We start from the raw sequence: 25,017 nt of genomic DNA, 5'->3' as shown, positions 1-25,017 counted from the left end.
GATGAGATGGCCATAAATAACCAGTCAATGAGGCTCACTTACCAGAAGCCAAGTTTAAACCTTGCATGGCCGAAATCTTCAACGCAAGTGGGGCAACATGCTGCAGGACCACAGTGCTCAGAGTTACACCATTCCTCACTAGCACCATGCCCCGATCAACGGCCGGTCCCAGTCATCCACTGCAATCTGCAATCAGCGACCGGTCCCAACCGTACACTGCAATGCCCTGATCAACAGCCGGTCCCAGCCATCCACTACAATGCCCCAATCAACTATCGGTTCCTGCCATCCACTGCAATGCCCCAATCAATGACTGGTCCCAGCCCTCCAGCGCCCCAATCAGTGACCAGTCCCAGCTGTCCACTGCAATGCCCCGATCAATGACCAGTCCCAACTGTCAACTGCAATGCCCTGATCAACGCCCAGTCCCAGCCATCCACTGCAATGCCCTGATCAACGACTGGTCCCAGCCTTCCAGTGCCCCAAACAGTGACCAGTCCCAGCCATCCACTGCAATGGCCCAATCAGTGACCGGTCCCAGCTGTCCACTGCAATGCCCCAATCAGTGACCAGTCCCAGCTGTCCACTGCAATGCCCCTATCAACGACCGGTCCCAGCCATCCACTGCAGTGCCCCAATCAACGACCGGTCCGAGCCATCCAATGCAGTGCCCTGATCAACGACCGGTCCCAGCTGTCCACTGCAGTGCCCCAATTAATGGTCAGTCCCAGCCAACAACTGCAATGCGTGGCACCTCTGTAATTTTCCACACATGGCGACGTACCAGAGAAGAGCTCTAGCGCAAAAGCTGGCGTGCCTGACTCTCTCTCTCTCTCTCTCTCTGACGTGCAGCGTTAAGGCCTCACTTCTCCTCTTACTACGCCTCCTGCCGGGTCGTGGTGTAGACCATGGCGCCAAAAAAAAAATGGTTCAAATGGCTCTGAGCACTAGGACAACTGCTGAGGTCATCAATACCCTAGAACTTAGAACTACTTAAACCTAACTAACCTAAGGACATCACAGACATCCACGCCCGAGGCAGTATTCTAACCTGCGACCGTAGCGGTCGCGCGGTTCCATGGCGCCATATTTGTCAGGTAGCCATATGAGCCGACTCGCAGTCAGTATCCACACTCAACATGGGTGAATATTGATGAATATCATAATTCATGGAAAACTCTAATAGAAGGTTTTGTCCATCTATGGTTGTGTAATGGCTGACGATGTTGGTGGTGATGTACAGTGTCTAAACAAAAATGTGTAGCACCAAGAAGTGAAGCAGGAAGGGAACCCTCTTATCAGTATAATTTAGCACCCCGACCGGCCTGCATGCATCCATTGATTCAATTGGGAAGGAAGTCGTAAAAGCCTATGTTCAGTCTCCAGGCAACTGTTAGCACAAGGAAGCTGTAACTGATTGCTTGACACTGGCAGTGAGACGGAGGTGACATCCGAGATTAAGGCTCACCGGCCACTTGATTATCTTCTTCTTCTGCGCGAATGCACAAACAGTGCCCGAACTCTTACGGGAATCGGCAACGCGCTGCGAGTAATGAGTATAATGGGCGGGGACAATACGAATGTAGTGCGGGACAATACGTTGAGAATGTGGATTTCTCGGGAGGCGTACTCGAGATAGTCCCTGCAGTCTCACTATCCTTTGTGCCCTCGGTGGCTCAGATGGATAGAGCTTCCGTCATGTAAGCAGGAGCTGCCGGGTTCGAGTCCCGGTCGGGGCACACATATTTTCATCTGTCCCCGTTGAAGTATGTTAACGCCTGTAAGCAGCTGAGGGTGTTCATTTCATTGTAATTTCATTCTAACGAGCTGCATGGTCACCGATGGTATCTGTTCTTTCGGACATGTCCGAAGGAACAGATACCATCTTAGTATATACAACCGAGATATTCTCTCGCAGGATGTATAGGGGACAGATCTGGAGCGCTTGTTACCTACGTGACTACCTGATGATCACTGAGACAGTTCGTAGATACACGCGCCACGTGTGGACGAGCGTTGTCCTGTTGAAAGATTGTACGAACATATCGTAGCATGAAAGGTAACACAAGGGAACGTACGGATTCCGTGACATAGTGTTGTGCCGTCACAGTTCCCTTGCCCTGAAGTCATACGCGATGACGCTGTGCATCTTCATAGCATTGGAAGAATGGGGTCTGCTGCAGTCGTCGCCTTACAGGCCGACGATGTTCATCCGCAGTAGAGGAGAACCGCCACTCATTGCTGACACTATATGACGTCATTCATATACATACTATTCATCACGGTCATGACACTATCCCAGACGCACCGTTTTTGTTATGGTGTTAATAGCAATCCACCCATGGGATTGCTGGTCTCCGACCAATGTTGAAGCATGACACATAACATATCCATTACGCTGTGTGACTGGAGGCACACATGTGAACGTGTTACCATGTAGTAGGTGCACAATATAGAGACACTCGCTCGCAGTGGTCAAACGTGATTGAGCAGAATCTTGACGACTGTTATGCTGCCCTTACACTCCCACGCAGTCCATCGGACCACTGTCAAATCCGAGTACTCCCCCCTGCCCGCCCCCCCCCCCCCCCCAGATCTGACATAGCACGATTCTACCAACTGTCCTACTGCAGACGTACCATGAGACCCCTTTCAAATTCCGCCATGAGCTGATATCGACCACACGAGTACGGGACATCCCCGTGTCATTCAACGACACAGTTAACGATCCTACCCGGCCTAATGACAACAACTCCGCTGAACTCTGATAGCTGTTCTACCTGACGCGGAGAATTGCAATCAACGGACCATTTGGAATTTACATGTAGCATTCTGAATGCTCCCCTTTTTGATCACGCTGGTTGGTTTGGGGACCAAACAACGAAGTCATTGATCCCATCGGATTAGGGAAGCATTGGGGAGGAGATCGGCTGTGCCCTTTTGAAAGGAATCATCCCGGTATTTGCCTGGAGTGATTTAGGGAAATCACGGAAAAACTAAATAGGGATGGCCGGATGCGGATCTGAACTGTCGTCCTCCCGAATGAAAATCGAGTGTGCTAACCAGTGCGCCACCTCGCTCTGTTTTTGGTTAGGCAGGGTAGTTTAGTGGTACCTCGCGCCTTAGAAGCAGTCGTAAGCAGAAGTAACTGCTAAGAACATCACTGCATTGAAACGCCAGTGCCAGCATGTCAGCAGAAGCTCTCTGTCGTTACGGAGACAAAGAAGTCCTTATAAATTGTGCTTGTCTGGATAATGAGGAGGCAGGAAGACACTTTCTCATGCTCGACGCATCTCGTCAGCTTAATACCCTGGTCACACAAAAAGCCAGACAGGAAACACCGTACCGTTCTCGTTCGTCTAGATTTCTGCCGCTGCACCCACTTTCCCTTTTTTATCCACAGTGCCAACGTAGCGTCTCCAATCTAAAGAAAGGAGAAAGGAGCGGAGCCCACGAAGAGTGCTGACAGATCTGGGAGGGCCGGTCGGGGATTAGGCGGCTCCGGATCTCGGATTACGTTTGTTACCAGCTCGGTGGTTTTTCTCTGCGCGGCCGGACCGCGCCGGATTAGTCTCGTTATGTGGCCGGCGTTTTTCCAATTAAAACCGGATTGCCCCGCGTAAGGTGGACACCCGGTCGCTGGCGGCTGCCTTGCAGTCCTCGCCGAATACTTGTTTTGACGATCAGTATGCGGCGCGGCGAGATAAAGAAGAGATTATGGCTCTGTGCACTATGGGACTTAACTTCTGAGGTCATTAGTCCCCGAGAACTTAGAACTACTTAGACCTAACTAACCTAAGGACATCACACACATCCATGCCCGAGGCAGGATTCGAACCTCCGACCGTAGCGGTCGCGCGGTTCCAGACTGTAGCGCCTAGAACCGCTCGGCCACCCCGGCCGGTGAACAAGAGATTAGACTCTTAGCACAAATTGTCTTCTGCTCTCTTCTGATTTTCTTTCCCCACTATTCTCACCTGCAGCTCGAATCTGGCTAGTCCTCCAACTGCCTTGTTAATGATCGACTTGGGTCCAGCAGATATCAGAAACGTCCGTCTACTGCTATGACGTTCTCTGCGAACTCGCCGCCTCAATGTGCTCGGAGACTCAGCTCTCGAATCTCCGCCACTGCCCATTCAACCGAGAACTCACCACTGGACTCTCTTTCTGGTACAAGTGGACTCATCCACTATAGAAAGGAGAGCGGGTGCTCGAGTTAGCCAGTATAAGCGTGGACTCGCGGAGTCGCATGGGCATGACGATTGTTATTGTCAGTATTGTGCAGTTTATATACAAAGTGAATCAGCTGTCCCTACAGATAACGTTTTATGCAACACGCAGTGTTAAATCTGGCCTTCTAAAAGCACTCACAAACTACACTGAAGCGCCAGGGAAATTGGTATGGGCATGCGTACACAGAGATATGAAAACAAGCAGAATACGGCACTGAGGTCGCCTACATAAGACAAATAAGTGTCTGGCGCAGCTGTTAGATCGGTTACTGCTGCTACAATGGCAGGTTATCAAGATGTAAGCGAGTTTGAACGTCGTGTTATAGTCTGCGCACGAGCGATGGGACACAGCATCTCAGAAGTGGCGATGAAGTGGGTATCTTCCCGTACGATCATTTCACGAGTGTACCGTGAATATCAGGAATATCAAATCTCCGAAATCACTGCGGCCGGAATAAGATCCTGCAAGAACGAGACCAACGAGGACTGAATCGTTCATCGTGACAGACGTGCAAGCCTTCCGAAAATTGCTGCAGATTTAGATGCTGGGCCATCAGCAAGTGTCAGCGTGCGAACCATTCAACGAAACGTCATCGATACGGGCTTTCGGACGCGAAGCCCCACTCGTGTACCCTTGATGATTACAAATCTTTACGCCTTGACTGGGTCCGCCAACACCGACTTTGGACTGTTGATGATTGGAAACATGTTGCCTTGTCGGACGAGTCTCGTCTCAAATTGCATCGAGCGGATGGATGTGTAGGTGTATGGAGACAACATCATGAATCTATGGACCCTGAATGTCATCAGGAGACTGTTCAAGGTAGTGGAGGCTCTGTAATGGTGTTGGGCGTGTGCAACTGGAGTGATATAGGTCCCCTGCTTCATAAAGATTCGACCCTGTACCCATTCATGTCCACTGTGCATTCCGACGAACTTGGGCAATTGCAGCAGGTAATGCGACACCGCACACGTCCAGAATTGCTCCAGAGTGGCTCCAGGAACACTATTCTGAGTTTAAAAAATCCGCTAGCCACCAAACTCTCCAGACATGAACATTATTGAGCATATCTGGGATCCCTTTGGACATACTGTTCAGAAGAGACCTCCAACCCCTCGTACTCTTACGGATTTATGGACAGCCCTGCAGGATTCATGGTGTCAGTTCCCTCCAGCACTACTTCAGATATTAGTCGAATCCATGCCACGTCGTGTTGCAGCACTTCTGCGTGCTCGCGGGGGCTCTACACAATATTAAGCAATTTTACCACTTTTTGGCTCATCGGTATATAGGTGCTGTAGACAAAATTAAACAGTAACTTTTCGTAGGAAATTTAATGTAATTAAATTTCGTACTGGGATACGTTTTCGCTGAAGGATACTAATTCCTAGTTATTCAAGAAAAAATTGGCCAGGTGTGGGTCGGACTCGCGCACTGAGTGTTAAGTACAAAGTTAAGTACAAATATACTTGGAAGGAGAAACAGCATTGGTCGTATTTTTTTGTTTTATTATCCGCAAAATCGATTTTCGGTCACTTAGTGACCATCCTCAATGCTGTAATATACAATTTAAATTGGTAGGCACTGGTGTCAACAAGCATAGAGCGATCACATAAACTTAGTCACATATGTCGGCTCTTCATCCATTCCGGCAATCGTGAATCTCGACCATTATTGCTGTTGTCGACATTGTTACTGGAAAAATATCGGTCTGAGGAATTCAAAGATTTTCGAGAGTGTTTTAATTTAAATAACATAAATAAGGCATCAAGTCATGCAGGAGGCGTGCCACCATTATCGCAATAATCGGTAGTTGTACATTCAGTCTGATTGGGTCGCAATGGTAAAAGCCAAACATCAGCGAATCAATGAATTCATTGCCCATATGACGCCTTTCAGAACTTATCCATCATCAGTTGTCCAGGAGCGATTACTGTCCGTAGATATAGCGTTTCAGATATAACATGAAACGCCATATCTATGTGCAGGGAACGCTCCCAAATACATGACGGTGGACGAATTTCAAAACGTGTCCTGTTATTCTGCTTTTACTATTGCATTGAGGTGAGATTCAATGCTGCACTACTTATGGTTTTAGTTTCAAGTTTGTCGTGGGAAAACAAATGAGAAAAGAATTGTTTTGTGATATAATTACAAATTAACTATTTTGAGATTTTTTCTTTACTTCTACTGTGAAATCCTCTTTCCTGGCAAATTTCATGATGGTAGGTCAACAGGAAGTACCCTATGGGTTTTTATAGGTGGGTATGCGAATATTGAAATATGTGACCTTTTGATTGCACTGACTTAGAAGCTAATGTTGATTGTAACCCTATGTATGTGATATGAATTTCAACTTGATATTTCTACCCGTTCCTGAGACAAAGAGGTGTTAGTGGTCTTAACAGAACGATTTACACAAATAGTCAGATAAGAAATGACAAAAAATCTTTCTGTTTCGTATGTGTAGTTACAAGTTTACAGTTTTCGGACTTTTTCCTTTGGTTGTACTGTGAAACCTTTTCTGCCAAATTTCATGATTACAGCCCAAAGGGAAGTGCCCTAGAGGTTATGATGAGTGAGTCTGAGAGTACAGGGAGTTTCAGAAGTGATGGTCAATAATTCTCACATGGAAAGTACAGTCCAAATGTAGCTAAAATACTCCAATAAACATGGATCCGCAAATCAGCCATGGCAGGTGTATCTCGAGATTCGAGGTGATAACCAACTGTAAACACCCCCGAATACCGCAGTATTTACGTTGGTTGCTCAAGATTTGGGATCGACTATCTGTTTGTTTGCCCATGCGCAACTACTTCTCTTTCTCCCTCCGTGCGCTGTGCCGTACAGGCCTCACAATCAGCTACGAACGTGAAGGCACCATGGACACAGGTTACGCCAATGAAGCGTACGCTGACATGCACTTCACGTATGGCAAAGCGAATGGCGGTGCCCTTGAGGCTGCACGATTGTATGGAGAAGCTTTTCATTTCCGCATGCAGCCCGACAGGCGTACAATTAGCCGGTTACATTAACGCCTCAGAGAAACCGGGAATTTTGCACACCGTGTATAACAAGGTCGATCCACATCCATTACATCCGATGTTGAGGAAAGGGTGTTACGTATTGTACACAAACGTCGGAGTAGTTCAACAAGTAGGATTGCTACCCAAGAGCGTGTCCATCCATATCATCTCCAGCGAGTTCAAGCCCTCAACAATGCAGACTTTTCCTCTAGAGAGAATTTGTGCCAATGGGGCAACAACAGTGTACCCTGAATCCCCTATTTGTAAGTAGTAATCTATTCACGGATGAGGCTTGGTTCACCCGTGACGGTATTTTTAGCTACCATGACTGTCACATCTGGGCTGATTTCAGTACTAATGCAACACACGTATCACGACATCAGCAGTGTTATTCGTTGAACGTCTGGGCAGGACTACTCGGAGACCGCATAACTGGATCACACTTCCTACCACATAGACTAACCGGACAGCAGTTCTGGCCACTGTACTTCCAGATGTACAAGAAGATGCCCCACTGAACCAACGCCTGAACATGTGGTTCATGCATGACGGTGGTCCAGCTCATTCTCGTTTATGGGTGCGCCGGCTTCTAACTCGGACGTATGGTCAACATTGGAGAGGTAGAGGAGGTCTTGTGCCATTGTCTCCAAGGTCTCCGGATATAAATCCTATAGATTTCTGTGCGTGGGACTATGTGAAAAGCCTGGCCTACGCTACCGAGATCAACTCTCTTGAGGAATTACGCTTCGGGACAGAAGCAATCTTCCAGCATTTACAGAATTCCCCAGGACTCCCTGAGTAGATCCGCAACTCATTTCAGAGACAAGTTCAGTTTTGCATTCAGACGCACAGACAATATATCGAAAACCTACTTTAATATTTAGAGATGCCATTTATTTATTTATTTATTTACACGTCAAGTTCTGTAGGAGGAGCAAATCTCCAAGGTCATGGAACGTGTCACTACACGAAATTACAACATAAAAGTAATAACAGAGAAAAAGAAATGTTCACGAACCCGAAAAATCTCAGTCCATAAGTTTAAGTAAACGCAGTCAACAACACAATAAGAATCAGCATAGACAGAAAAGAAGGAGTGACCCATGAGGAAACTTTCAGTTTGATTTCTACGAAGTATAAACCGAGTGAAAGCTGCTCACTCTTGGGAATAAGCTAATATTGTTAACAAGAAATGATAGTAAGGAGTATACATATTGAGAGGCCAATTTCAAAATACCCAGACTCGTGAACAGGGGTCGACAAGAGGTACGTGAACTCACACCACTTATAGCCCGAACCGCCCGTTTCTGAGCCAAAAATATCCTTTTAGAATGAGAAGAGTTACCCCAAAATGTAATACCATACGACATAAGCGAATGAAAATAAGCGAAGTAGACTAATTTACGTGTCGAACGATCACTCACTTCTGATACCGTTCGAATAGTAAAAATGGCAGTAGTAAGTCTTTGAACAAGATACTGAACATGGCCTTTCCACGACAGCTTACTATCTATCTGAACACCTAGAAGTTTGAACTGTTCAGTTTCACTAATCATATGCCCGTTCTGTGAAATTAAACGTCAGGTTTTGTTGAATTGTGTGTTAGAAACTGTAAAAACTGAGTCTTACTGTGATTTAGCGTTTATTTTCTACAGGCCATGAACATAGGTCATGTACTGCACTATTTGAAACCGAGCCAATCTTGTACACAATATCCTTTACTAAAATCCTTTACTACGAAGTTAGTCTCATCATCAAACAGAAATATTTTAGAATTACCCGTAATACTAGACGGCATATCATTTATATGAAAAAGAAACAGGAGTGGTCCCAACACTGATCCCTGGGCCACCCCCCACCTGACTGTACCCCTCTCAGGCCACACATCACAGCCATTATCAACATTGTGAATATAGACCTTTTGCTGCATGTTGCCAAAGTAGGAGGTGAACCAATTGTGAGCTGCTCCCCGTATTCCGTAATGGTCCAGCATCTGAAGCAATATTTTGTGATCAACACAATCAAATCCCTTAGCGAAATAAAAAAAAATGCCAAGCGTTTGAAACCTTGTGTTTAGCCCATCCAGTACCTCACAGAGAAAAGAGAATGTAGCGTTTTCAGCTGTTAAGCGACTTCTAAAGGCGAACTGTACATTTGATAGTAAATCGTGTGATATAAAATAATCAATTATCCTTACATACACAGCCTTTTCAATAACTTTTGCGAACACTGATGCCATAGAAATAGATCTAAAATTATCTATATTATTCCTTTCTCTCCTTTTATAAAGCGACTTTACTACTGAGTACTTTAATCGCTCAGGAAACTGACCATTCCTAAAGGAAAAATTACAAATATGGATAAATACAGGGCTGACATATGCAGCACAGTACTTTAATATTCTGCTAGACACTCCATCATAACCATGAGAGTCCTTAGTGTTCAGTGATTTAATTATTGCCTCAATTCCCTCTCGTCTGTATCACAGAGGAGTATTTGAGACCTGAAACATGTATTTCTTTATTTGTAACCGAGAAGTCAAGTACCAATGTTCATAGCTGTAGCTTTAAAAATACTTTATTAGTTGTTTAATGATGATACAGTTTAAAAAACAAAAAAAAAGCTTTCAACCACTATTCATCCCTATAGGGTTAAATTTGCAAAAGTGCTGAAGCATGTATTTCTCTGTTCCTGACCCAGAAACCAAATACTAATTTTCGTAGGTCTGGCTTTAAAATTGTGTTTATAGCGACATTTTTTCAAAAAATCCTTTTTCCGCTATTTCACCCCCTGGTTTGTAATGTCGAAAAATCCCTTCTTAAACGACACCTACAATAAAAGATCCACACATTCCCCACATTTCTAGCTTGAATCGTTAGCGGTTTGTGCTGGGCGTTGATGACTCAGTCAGATAGTCAGGACGTTGTCCTTCATATACATAGACATTAAGACTAACAGTAATTGTACCTATATCTAAATGCATTATGCAATTCGACACACGAAAAAAAAATCTTTACTAAACATTTTTAATGTCAGTTATTTTCTACGCATTGTATTGTATTAGAACATTGTCAATATAATATCATTTCCCTTGCTACAATTAAGAACCACATTTGAAGATTACTGTCTCTGCAATGAGCATTACAAGAACCCATACTACACTCCTGGAAATTGAAATAAGAACACCGTGAATTCATTGTCCCAGGAAGGGGAAACTTTATTGACACATTCCTGGGGTCAGATACATCACATGATCACACTGACAGAACCACAGGCACATAGACACAGGCAACAGAGCATCCACAATGTCGGCACTAGTACAGTGTATATCCACCTTTCGCAGTAATGCAGGCTGCTATTCTCCCATGGAGACGATCGTAGAGATGCTGGATGTAGTCCTGTGGAACGGCTTGCCATGCCATTTCCACCTGGCGCCTCAGTTGGACTAGCGTTCGTGCTGGACGTGCAGACCGCGTGAGACGACGCTTCATCCAGTCCCAAACATGCTCAATGGGGGACAGATCCGGAGATCTTGCTGGCCAGGGTAGTTGACTTACACCTTCTAGAGCACGTTGGGTGGCACGGGATACATGCGGACGTGCATTGTCCTGTTGGAACAGCAAGTTCCCGTGCCGGTCTAGGAATGGTAGAACGATGGGTTCGATGACGGTTTGGATGTACCGTGCACTATTCAGTGTCCCCTCGACGATCACCAGTGGTGTACGGCCAGTGTAGGAGATCGCTCCCCACACCATGATGCCGGGTGTTGGCCCTGTGTGCCTCGGTCGTATGCAGTCCTGATTGTGGCGCTCACCTACACGGCGCCAAACACGCATACGACCATCATTGGCACCAACGCAGAAGCGACTCTCATCGCTGAAGACGACACGTCTCCATTCGTCCCTCCATTCACGCCTGTCGCGACACCACTGGAGGCGGGCTGCACGATGTTGGGGCGTGAGCGGAAGACGGCCTAACGGTGTGCGGGACCGTAGCCCAGCTTCATGGAGACGGTTGCGAATGGTCCTCGCCGATACTCCAGGAGCAACAGTGTCCCTAATTTGCTGGGAAGTGGTGGTGCGGTCCCCTACGGCAGTGCGTAGGCTCCTACGGTCTTGGCGTGCATCCGTGCGTCGCTGCGGTCCGGTCCCAGGTCGACGGGCACGTGCACCTTCCGCCGACCACTGGCGACAACATCGATGTACTGTGGAGACCTCACGCCCAACGTGTTGAGCAATTCGGCGGTACGTCCACCCGGCCTCCCGCAAGCCCACTATACGCCCTCGCTCAAAGTCCGTCAACTGCACATACGGTTCACGTCCACGCTGTCGTGGCATGCTACCAGTGTTAAAGACTGCGATGGAGCTCCGTATGCCACGGCAAACTGGCTGACACTGACGGCGGCGGTGCACAAATGCTGCGCAGCTAGCGCCATTCGACGGCCAACACCGCGGTTCCTGGTGTGTCCGCTGTGCCGTGCGTGTGATCATTGCTTGTACAGCCCTCTCGCAGTGTCCGGAGCAAGTATGGTGGGTCTGACACACCGGTGTCAATGTGTTCTTTTTTCCATTTCCAGGAGTGTATTTCCGTGTCAAAATGTATACTATAGCGCACCACTGAGTTGTCAGTACTTGAAGAAGAACAGTACAACAGTCCTCCTCTCACGTTCGTATGTTCCACATCTCCTCCTTAACGACAGGTTCGATGTCAACAAAATTTGACACACTTATCGGGTAACAAACGCTGCGGGAGTAAGAGCCACTTAGCTATCATAGCTGAGGAGATATGACGTCTTTAACAATGAGGTGAGTCAACAAATATCGCATTATGCATCTCACTGCTAAGACACTCCTACAGTCGAATCAATTTAAGGAAATCCCTGTCAACTGGCAACACTTTTAACAGCTTTCAACAGCGAAGCGGAACGGCTGTAGGTGAAAACAACAATCGTTTATAGGATTCTGAAGGGGCGTTGCCATACAGACCTTCACAAAACAGCGTTGTAGGCGTGCAGAGCAGTTTCACTCAACAGAAACTGTTTCATGATTTAAAAAATGCTTCCACCGATACGTGGAAATGAAATGTTTCCGATGTTACACTACAAATACAGTTTTCATTTCTAAGAGAAAGTTGGCAAAATGAGTACAAGGGTAATACCTGATTTGTCAGCTAGTGTTGTTATAAAATATGGCTGAGAACCGCGGAAGGCATGAATACTGTATTCAGGCCACATGTGGCCAGCGAGTCGCAGTTTGACTACCACTGATCTAAACGATTTAAACTGTGGGTTGGTGTGCTTTAAATCCACGATATTTAGAGGCAAAACAAAACCGTCGTCGTTTTTAAATTGTGTTTGTGAAAAAGCAAGGGACTTTTAACATTAAAAGACGATTTTAGACAAAACCTTGCACGGCAAGCATGTGACGTGACCTAGGTGTCTTTTGTAGGACAATTTGAGGTTGTTCCCTGCTGACTTCCTAGAACAAAAGACTCCTGTATGAAACTATTCTTCTCGACTTTACCTACACCGCTGTTGTTTTTTGTTAACATTTATCGTTTGCGCTTAGTATAGCATTACGCGATCTTCAATAATTTTTATTTATCCTGTTTTGTGTGTAATGGAGAAACGCATTCTCATAACTGAATAAACAGCACTCCTCAAGAATAATTTTTCTTCCAAATTTGTTCTGTGATTAAGTCCTCCATTCGTTTTAAGTAGTCTACCTGAATTCCCTAACATAGAATTGTGGTTCCTCGGAAAGGTATTTGCCATGAAAGTTACATGATATCCATCAGAAACTAAATTTTTATTTAACTGCACAGCAATGGTCAGAAAATGATTGTTAAATACTGTACATATATCTGATTTATCAGTAACAGTAATATTTTTACCGCGAACTGACTTTATATCGTCGACCTTGTGCTGCTGACCAGACACTTCCTTGACAACTGACCATATGGTTTTAACTCTGTCCTGTGAATTAGCTATTCTATCTGCATACCACATACTCTTTGTCTTCCTAATAACATTTTTAAGCATCTTACATTGCTGTTTGTAATGGTCTACTGTAGCTTGATTGTGACTACTTCTAACATTTTGATATAATTCTCGCTTAGTTCTTTTCGCGTTTTTTAATATCGCATACACGAAAAGAGCCGCGAAATATCTGTTAATAATGCCGTACTTTGAATTTCTTTATCATCATTACCTTTTAACAAACCAAAATATATATATTGAGGTCTTATTGTTCTGTATCTGGCCTACAATTAAAGGAACGTTTTTTCGTGACTGTAACTCATTCTAAAAATCAACATATCTTCCCTACTTTATAGTTATTGAAAATTGAAATTACTTGGTTATGAACACTGATGTTACAGTTCGTATGATCGTTCAACAACAAATTTTTGCAGTGGATTTTGTTTCTCGGTAAAACACCATTCAATGCCACGACCAGCACAAGAACATGAGACTCTTATAAAAAAAATACGTTTTCACTACAAAGTTTGCCAGACCAGAACGGAGCACAGCAAGATTCCTATTAGAGTTTGACGGTACATTAACTTATTTGTACTGTGAGTTATATACTATCAGCAGCCCGCGTCAACCTGCAACACATCATAAAATCTGCTGATCTGCTCTGCAAGTCTGGAAGCTAAAAGAAATAATATTATTTTAGTGTTACTTTACCGCTTCCTTGCGGTATGATAGACTATATTGGAAGTCGTTTGAATACGCCGCGGCAGCGGCTCTTTCGTTCGCCACGCAGCTCAGCACCACAGATAATATTTATATAACTGAAAAATGTCTCAACTGGATGGGATAATAGGCAAGCAAGCTTTAACAATTAATAATGCAAGTTTTCATTTACATAACGCTATTAACACATTTAAATATTTCAATTGTTACACACCTTTATGAATTCACACGTAATGGCGTACATCTCTTAGTCTCGACAAAAGAATGCTACACTAGCGTTCGCTACTACGACACAGGATATCTTACTCGTTCGACTCCCAGATGAAGAAGACAAAGAAATTGCTATTCGTCACGTATTATATACTAGTTACTTATTTTAATCTTTGTTCGACATTTATCGTCTGTGGCGGTTTCATTACTCGCCGACGCAGATATTCTCAAAAATAAATAATAAAAAAAATACATAATTTTATACCATAACACAATATGATACATATAATTTTCTCGTTACTACATAATATGTTGTTTTTGTTTCTTTCTAGACGTTACAATGCCCCCTGGCAGCAATTGACTAACGTTAAGAATGTTCGGCAATATGCTGCCACTAACGTCTGTTTGGTTATTGTCTGTTACCTTGGTTGGAACATTCACTTTAAACTTCTTAGTTCTTTTACACTGTAGGTTTAATTACACTTTTTATACTGTTCTTACACTTTGCGAGGTGACCATAAACCTAGTCCCAGGGTCATTACATTTATCTGGCTCCCCCATTTGGGCTACGTGCGATCAGAAAACCTGGGAAAACTGCGCAGGAGCCATAGTCATCTCGCCTGATTTGTTTTAATACCCAGTTTGATCACAAAAAGTTCAGACTCTATCCAATGTTCACAGATAACAAAGGCTATTTATGACAACATGTTAAACTTTTAGTCTCTTTGTTACCAATATACCTTCTACCCTTTTTCACATTTGTGTTCTGTATTGCAATGAAAGTCACTCATTAAACAGTTTTACAGTGGTATAATGAATCGTCTCTGTACTTACTCACGACAATTGTTTTAAAATGTTCTAGCATTCGTGCAAGTTTACTTCATTAACATGACGAAAACATATTATATCTTTACATCACTGAACCGATGAATACTTTGAGTCTGCATCGAGTAACTGAAGAAAAACACAATGTTTGTCACGTCATTTCGTGTCCAATATACCGTTTTCATATTAGTTCATTAACCACATAGTTGATAGTTCATTTGAATGACAACAATGTTGTACGGAGCGGGCGGCGCGAAGCAATTGTTGAGTCGCGTCGTCTGGAACGCCGCGTGCCGACGGCCGCTGTGTTCGACGACCGGCTCTCAGTAACAGCGACGTCGTGCTGACGTGGCGCAAGCAGTCGCGAACCGCGCCGAACCATTCGCCGATGTCGGCGAGTTGCCGTGGTTTACCGCGACCGGCCGGCTGGCGGCAAGGCACTCGTCTCTGCTTCTCCGCATGGCTCCCCGTCGTAGTGCATGAAACAAACATTCCACAACGGTGTACTGTCTCTAAGGACACAGATTACTAGCTGCGGAAGAAAATGCAACTTGTTTAAAAGTGTTTATTGTTCATTACGCCGTCGCTTCGCTGGTATGCACACGATGTTTTGGCATGATAACGGGTTTCTTGTGTCATTGTGACACTGGTATTCAGGGTTCGTCACACGCACATTGTACTACACACTTTCACTTGTTCTCACGGTTGATACACTGCCAGAGCGTCTTTCAACACGCGAAAATATTTCAGTACACACATACTAAATGTCTCCGTCGAGCGATGTTTGTTTGAATCGACTCCGAACGGATCACTAACTACCGTTTTTACTCACAGTGTACTACTGTTCGTTGAGCACTGCACTATGACAGTTAGTCACTAAACACTTAACTTATACCGACGTATATATTGGTGCAGATACAACAGTCATTTTCTGTCCCTACTACACACAATATTCCGTCCTTTCCTAGGTTGTTTATGCACACAGTTTATTTTTAATGCATAACAACTGTTCTTAGCATAATCACTCTCATCTACATTGAGTCCATTGTGTTACCTTCTCATTACACACTTTTAATACTATTACTAGGCATCTATTGTTTTTTTGTAATTATTTAAAGGCGTGTGATTTTTTTTTTTTTTTTTTTTTTGTACATAGCTTTCTTTTCCTCTTTTAGTGTAGCTTGCCAGGTTATCACCCATCTAGCAAACAGATTTTACCATGTGCATGACAGCTTGACTTGGGCATATTGTTCAATAAATACTTCATTTAGTACTAGTATTATTTTTAACGGTCCGTCCCACAGGACTACAATGTAGTTTCCGCGTAACTTGATTCGCGTACCGCGTAATTAATATTCAAGAACGTGTGCCAAGTACACAGGCTTCAATTGAAGCATTAATACATACAAAGCATAGGTTACACGGAACGGTTTTGTTTTTTATTGGATTCTGCTCCAGTGTCGTTCTCAGATCACTATTGGCAGTAAACATTACATCACATAATTATTTCGTACTACAAAGTCAATTTTTGGCTAGTATAGACTCTCTCTCAGGGTTCCTTGATTCTAACACAATTACATCTGCTACATATTTATATGAGATTTCATCATTAATTGTACTTACTTACTACAAAATGATTCAAGAAATTAATCATTATTTTATCAACAAAAGATTATTCATTGCTTGAAGAGCATGTAGTATTTTAATGACACTAACTGTCTGTAAACAAAGTCTTCCATTTACATATTATTGCTCAGTTTACTGATTCTACTTCCTCAAAATTGTAACTATGCATACAATCTTTCTTAAAACTAACATACTTATACTCTAAAATACAACTGAAATCTTCTTACCACTACTATTTACATCAGACATGTCACTGAATAAATAACTTTACATCTTTACGTGGATACAGTCCTTTTATTTTCCCCGTCTGGGGATGTGCTAACAAATAGCTACATTCGTGTGCCAACATCTTCCGAATTTCTTTAGCCACTACTTCCCTCCTCGACCAAGGGATGGAGTAAGTTGCGCGACAGTATGTTTTGTGGGGCATCACCTCTATATGATAGTGGTACCCTTTGACTATTCCTGGTCGGTCGGTAAATACCATAGTATATTCCGATAGCAGCTGCGTCAACTGTTGCTTTTGGATATCGCTTAAACCTTCAGATTCCTGCACTTTGGTTTGAAATGTCTCAACATTTGTTTCAAAATTTCGATCCTCTAAATTCGGGTAATAGAGGTCTGCTACATGTGAAACATCATCAAGGTGTAGTACCCAGGGGTTCCTACATTTGATATTAATTCGATTACAACATGGCACAAGTACCTCCTTCGATTTCATCATAGACAACTCAATCCTCCTACCTTTATTAACTATGCTTAGTTTCCCCAAGGAGAGGTCGATCACTGCGTCCCTCTCACGGAGAAAATCTACTCCCAGAATGCAGGCCACCTTTAGTCCTTTAACAATGAGGAACGAGCTCACTATGGCTTCGCCCTCCTTACAAATCTCTACCTGCACCTGGTATTTAACTAATTGGCTCTGTGCACTTATGGCTCCAGACACCTTACAGTTATTAACCGGGAAAGTCGGTATGCTACGTCCTTTTCCCAGTGCTTTAAATAACTCTATACTCATTACACTTACTGAGGCACCTGTGTCGATGATTATATTCACTGCAACATCATTGATTTTCGCTTCTATTATGGCTTGCACATTTTCGTTATTATCTTTCTTACATTCGTGCGGTTCGTTCAGTAGATCTTTATCCATACTGATACCGTCGTTGTATCGCAGCATACATATTCCAGGTATATTATTATCATTCGTGTTGCTCTCACTCCACCCCTCGGCCAGCGATGGAGAGCATATCGAGGCCGATCCTAGTTTGTTGGATTGCTTACTTGTGAGGTACTTGGACGGCTATTGTCCGTGACCTCCATTATGTGTACATTCTGATTTGTAGGCCGCCACGGCTGCGCAATAGGCGCATTTTGCGGTGGTGGTCTATTGTTGTCATACCGGTCATTACCCTGTCGCTCTGGGCTTGTTCTCTGATTCTGATGCCAATTTCGATTAATATCACTATAATTGCTATGCCACTGACCTCGCGCATTTTTCCAGCGGTTGGTCCCTGACATTCCGGATTCGTACCGGTCGTCAAATCGACGCTTTTTGTTATAAGTTGGTTGCCCATACCCGTTCTGGCTTCTACCATTACTACCATTTTGCGAATGCTCTTGCCGCTTGTTACCACCCCCACCATTTCCATGGTTGTGGTTTTGTGCACTATTATTTCTGTCATGTTTACACCCTGATCCATTATTCCGCGAGTGATCGCACGCTGATTTTGCGTCTTCCTGGATCAAGTCTATTGAATCTAGAACAGACAGGAAGTTTTCCATGTCGCTTTCTGGTACGTGTATTAATTTCTCTTTGATATGAATGGGTAAATGTGATTTTAGTAGTCTTATTATGTCTCTTGGTGATATAGGCTCGTCCCAGTAGCGCGTTTTGTTTATATACTTTTCAAAATACCGTCTCAAATTCCCAAGACGGGGTGAGTACGGTTCGGGATTATATACTTCTTTTCTTAGACGCTCTTGTATACAAGGCGACCAATATTTCGACAGAAACGCCCTTTCGAACTGTTCATATGTCACGCAGCTGTCTGCTACTTCCGTAGCCCACAACGCTGCATCACCTTGAATGTATGACATTACGTATTGAATTTTCTGTGCTTCATTCCACACACTAGGCAAGATATTTTTAAAGCTTTTTATGAATACTACTGGGTGTACTGACTTCCGTTCAGTAGTAAACGTTTGAAACTGCCTATTTTTGGTTAAACTTTCTTCAACTAATATTTTTGAACTATATGAATTTGCTCCTGGGACATATGCTGTCTGCTCCGAACCGAAGCTACAGCTCTTCGCATTGTCGACTACAGATTCACTATTGTTGCGTCGCGTATAAGTTTGTGCGTTGCCTAAAACATTGGCTGTTGGCGACATAGTTTCATGTTCAAGATGTTTGCTACTTTGTGTTAAACCCTTTTCCAAGTCGGATATCCGTTTGTTAATATTCACTTGCCACTGCGGGATATCCTCACTGAGTATTTGTTTAATGGTTTGCACATCATTCTGTACCTGACTATTTACTGCGGTACTGAACGATTCGGAATTTCTATCTGCTATGGCTGCTTGTACTTTAGAATTAATATTTTTGTCAATCTCACTCTCCTTCACTTCTAGCCATGAGTTGAATTCGGTTTCAATTTTAGTTGCTTGTTCGTTCCACTTCTGCTCTACAAGCTGTGTGGAATCTACCTCTAGCTTTTCTAACCGGTTGGCTAAGACACCTATCTCATCTACCACGTTAGTGTTTGCTACTTGCAGGTTGTTGACCTGTACAGTCAACTCCTGCACGGCCTTAGGTATCGACTCATAAATCTGTTTCATACAGGCAATCTCCTTTTTCATATGTTCTAACGATTGCACAAGTTGCTGGTCCCGCTCAGCTTGCTGGCGATCTCGCTCCGCTTGCTGGGCAAGAAAGATTTCAATTTTTTCGTCTTTTTCAGCTTGTTGTTGCGCGAATTTTGCCTGGAAATCCAGCACGCGCTCTAATATCGCCTGAAGTGAATACCCGCCAGGAAGATTACCACTCTCTGGTTCCTGCTTTTCTGGAGGTGGTGTAATTTCTTTATCTACATCTCCTTGAGCATTAGTGGGCGGTTGCATCACTTCCTGTGCCCCTGCCCCCACATTTTCGCATGTTATATCCTCAAAAAGAGTACTTGTACTGCTTAAGGTACCCGGTTCTACATTTCCTGCACTAACTAATGGCTGTTCCTCAGTATCCATATTGCTCGGACGTTGACTACGCAACTTAACCATATTCCTAAATTGCTTACTCAAACACAAAATCTGACAGTTTTGCCACTAGCACACAAAATACGTTAATTTATCTACACTACACTGCCCACTAAAAATTACTATCTACCATCAACTTTGTCCTGTCATAACACTAACATCAAACTACGCACAATATGCACACCACTAGCGATATGAGATCACTTCACTGGAGCTCAGCTTCTACAAACAGGACAACTACACTGTAGTCTTACCTTTAGTTTATCTGATCTCGGGGTTCGGCTGCCCCCGGATTACGTAGTCGTTACAGTTTCTCTGTACTATCAGGATCGTCTTCTCTGACTCGCTTGCAGTAGTACGTTTTTTCATGAAAGAGTGGTTGCACATTTATTAATACATTTCATTAATCATGATACACATACATACATTTATCACTATATATATATATATATCAATAGACACTGAAAGGAAAATACATAAAAATTTTGTGGCCACTGCAAATTCGAGCCCCGCGTTTTTGGGCGACAGTTTCGCGTTTTTTAATATCGCATACACGAAAAGAGCCGCGAAATATCTGTTAATAATGCCGTGCTTTGAATTTCTTTATCATCATTACCTTTTAACAAAGCAAAATATATATATTGAGATCTTATTGTTCTGTATCTGGCCTACAATTAAAGGAACGTTTTTTCGTGACTGTAACTCATTCTAAAAATCAACATATCTTCCCTACTTTATAGTTATTGAAAATTGAAATTACTTGGTTATGAACACTGATGTTACAGTTCGTATGATCGTTCAACAACAAATTTTTGCAGTGGATTTTGTTTCTCGGTAAAACACCATTCAATGCCACGACTAGCACAAGAACATGAGACTCTTATAAAAAAAATACGTTTTCACTACAAAGTTTGCCAGACCAGAACGGAGCACAGCAAGATTCCTATTAGATTTTGACGGTACATTAACTTATTTGTACTGTGAGTTATATACTATCAGCAGCCCGCGTCAACCCGCAACACATCATAAAATCTGCTGATCTGCTCTGCAAGTCTGGAAGCTAAAAGAAATAATATTATTTTAGTGTTACTTTACCGCTTCCTTGCGGTATGATAGACTATATTGGAAGTCGTTTGAATACGCCGCGGCAGCGGCTCTTTCGTTCGCCACGCAGCTCAGCACCACAGATAATATTTATATAACTGAAAAATGTCTCAACTGGATGGGATAATAGGCAAGCAAGCTTTAACAATTAATAATGCAAGTTTTCATTTACATAACGCTATTAACACATTTAAATATTTCAATTGTTACACACCTTTATGAATTCACACGTAATGGCGTACATCTCTTAGTCTCGACAAAAGAATGCTACACTAGCGTTCGCTACTACGACACAGGATATCTTACTCGTTCGACTCCCAGATGAAGAAGACAAAGAAATTGCTATTCGTCACGTATTATATACTAGTTACTTATTTTAATCTTTGTTCGACATTTATCGTCTGTGGCGGTTTCATTACTCGCCGACGCAGATATTCTCAAAAATAAATAATAAAAAAAATACATAATTTTATACAATAACACAATATGATACATATAATTTTCTCGTTACTACATAATATGTTGTTTTTGTTTCTTTCTAGACGTTACAATGGTCTACTGTAGCTTGATTGTGACTACTTCTAACATTTTGATATAATTCTCGCTTAGTTCTACAAGATATACTTGTCCCACTAGTCAGCCACCTGGGCTGCGTTTTACTGCTAGTACCCCGTTTAGAATGTTCTTATGGAAAGCAACTCTCAAAGAGCATCAGAAATGTGTTTAGGAAAGCATTGTATTTATTGTTTATGTTATCGGCACTATAAACATGCTTCCACTCGTGTTCCTTGACAATGTTTAAAAAACTCTCTGTTGCTGTTGGAGTAACTTTCCTACATAGTTTGTAATTAAATATGACATTGGTTTGAGTACAAAAGCCTTTTAGTCTTAAATTTTGTGCATCATGGTCTGAAAGGCCATTCACGCTTTTACTAACAGCGTCCTTCCAGATGTACATGTGTTCCTAGACACTGAGGAAGCCAAACAGAAAATGTGTTGCATCTAGAAATGGTTGATTTTAGGAGCGTTTTTTATTGGGGCCTTTTAGCTACTTTTGGCCTGTATTTTCCATGTGTTCATGATTGACCATCACTTCTCAAGCACCCTATAGCCGTACCATCTGATTGCATCGACTAACGTTTTTTTGTACTACAAGGGGCCCATAGACCTTGGTATTTAACATCCATAGCAACTTGATAAGTCAATCGGTTCGTGATAAAAAGGTTTTTTTAAGAGAGAGACAGACAGACCTACAAGGAAATGAACGTATAACTTCTTCGTTTTTAGCAATTGAGCTACGGAATTCTAAAAACCTACAGAAGTGACCCTCAAACTTACCTACACTGTCTTCCTCCCCCCTCCCCCCCCCCTTCCCTGCTCATCAGGGTTTCTAAGATGATGTTCGTGGCATTCCCTCCTACCACTACGCAAAAATTTTCGATTACGCCTACTATTCCCCCATATTCGTCCCCTTTTTAGCCTCTACTGCTTGGACAATTATCCCGCCAGTATAGTTCACTATTTCGTTAAAATTTTTAATTTAAACGTGCCCATGACGGTAATGAAAGAAATACCACTTTTGTGAACGTTCCGCTAAAACTAATTACGCTGAAAATTCGATCCACTATCAACCCTTATATGCACTGTAGTTCGTTGACAAACTTCACAAGCGAGAGAATTTGAAATCTCACGTGTGGTTTTGGAAGTCCAGATATAACATTGCAGGCTGCATAAAACAACATCGGTAGGGGCAGCTAAATCACTATATCGAAACCGACGCATCGTACAAAAAAAATGTTTTGTCGAAAAGTTGATTGTGGGAAAGCCGACATGCTACAACTCGCCACCCTCTAATAGGCCACCCTGCGTGGGCGGGGTCAACTTCGTATTTTCAAGTGTGGACGCTCTTCTCCATTTTCATTGCGTATTCGGACTATTCGCCAAAAAATACTTACTGTTTACTCAAATCATTGTTTTCCATTCGTGGTAGATGGCGCTGTAACCGAAGATCATCTAGCGTGATTGTTTTTTGCAGTTGAGAACCGACGCATTTTATTCTACGTTTCATTTACGACCTAAATTTCAACCTTTGTATTCTAAGGTTGATACTTACGTCAGAAACTTACTCGAGTGTTTCTGATTTGTCGGTACAGCACAGATCATATTAAAAAAACTCAGTGTCTTGTTAGAAACTACGTTCAGCATGATCCAGCAAGAAAGACGTGGATGTATAAGTTTTCTGTCGCCATCGGAACGCTTGAATTTAGTGAGTCCCCTTGCCTCTCAACACTGGGATGCTTGATTTCGGCGAGGATCCATGGCAGGTGCGCAATTCAACATGACTTCATGACCTTATTTCAGTCGTTGTGGTCTGTATTCCACGGATAGTCGCCTAGCGGCCAGAGCAAGAAATACGGCGGGTGGATGGAAACAGACACTGAAACCAGCCACTCTGCTGGCGGGCTTCGGGGGGAGCCACCGATATCAAGCATCCCCTTACGGAACAGAAAACTACGTTGCCATACAAGTACACTACTGGCCTTTAATATTGCTACACCACGAAAATGACGTTCAACAGACGCGAAATTTAACCGACAGGAAGAAGATGCTGTGATATGCAAATGATAAGCTTTTCAGAGCATTCACACAAGGCTGGCGCCGGTGGCGATACCTACAACGTGCTGACATGAGGAAAGTTTCCAACCGATTTCTCATACACAAATAGCAGTTCACAGGCGTTGCCTGGTGAAACGTTGTTGTGATGCCTCGTGTAAGGAGGAGAAATGCGTACCATCACGTTTCCGACTTTGATAAAGGTTGGATTGTAGCCTATCGCGATTGCGGTTTATCGTATCGCGACATTGCTGCTCGCGTTGCTGCTGTTAGCAGAATATGGAATCTGTAGGTTGATGAGGGTAATACGGAACGCCGTGCTGGATCCCAACGACCTCGAATCACTAGCTGTTGACAGGTATCTTATCCGCATGGCTGTAACAGATCGTGCAGCCACGTCTCGATCCCTGAGTTAACAGATGGGGACGTTTGCTAGACAACAACCATCTGCACGAACAGTTCGACGACGTTTGCAGCAGCATGGACTATCAGCTCGGAGACCATGGCTGCGACTACCCTTGACGCTGCATCACAGAGGGGAGCGCCTGCGATGGTGCTCTCAACGACGAACCTGGGTGCACGAATGGCAAAACGTCATTTTTTCGGATGAATCCAGGTTCGGGGTTTACAGCATCATGATGGTCACATCCGTGTTTGGTGACATCGCGGTGTACGCACATTGGAAGCGTGTATTCGTCATCGCCATACTGGCGTATCACCCGGAGTGATGGTATGGGGTGCCATTGGTTGCACGTCTCGGTCACCTCTTGTTCGCATTGACGGCTCTTTGCATAGTGGACGTTACATTTCAGATGTGTTAAGACGCGTGGCTCTACCCTTAATTCGATCCCTGCGAAACCCTACATTTCAGCAGGATAATGCACGACCGCATGTTGCAGATCATGTACGGGCATTTCTGGATACAGAAAATGTTCGACTGCTGCTCTATTTTGCATATTCTCCAGATATCTCACCGACTGAAAACGTCTGGTCAATGGTGGCCGAGCAACTGGATCGTCACAATACGCCAGTCACTACTCTTGATGAACTGTGGTATCGTGCTGAAGCTGCATGGGCAGCTGAACCTGTACACGCCATCCAAGCTCTGTTTGACTTAGTGGCCAGGCGTATCAAGGCCGTTATTACGGCCAGAGGTGGTTGTTCTGGGTACTGATTTCACAGGATCTATGCACCCAAATTGCGTGCAAATGTAATCACATGTCAGTTCTAGTATAATATATTTGTCCAATGAATACCCGTTTATCATCTGCATTTCTTCTTGGTGTGGCAATTTTAGTGGCCAGTAGTGTAGCTAATGTCTAGCAATACTATCAGTATTACCCGTTAGAACACAGAGGGTTACACTTACATTGTAAATGAAATGTAAAATGAAATTCGTAGGTTCTTAAATGGAAAACAGGTACACTC

The sequence above is a fragment of the Schistocerca americana genome, chromosome 3, assembly GCF_021461395.2.
Source record: "Schistocerca americana isolate TAMUIC-IGC-003095 chromosome 3, iqSchAmer2.1, whole genome shotgun sequence".
Lineage (NCBI taxonomy): Eukaryota > Metazoa > Arthropoda > Insecta > Orthoptera > Acrididae > Schistocerca > Schistocerca americana.
Note: the sequence above shows the minus strand (reverse complement) of the source record.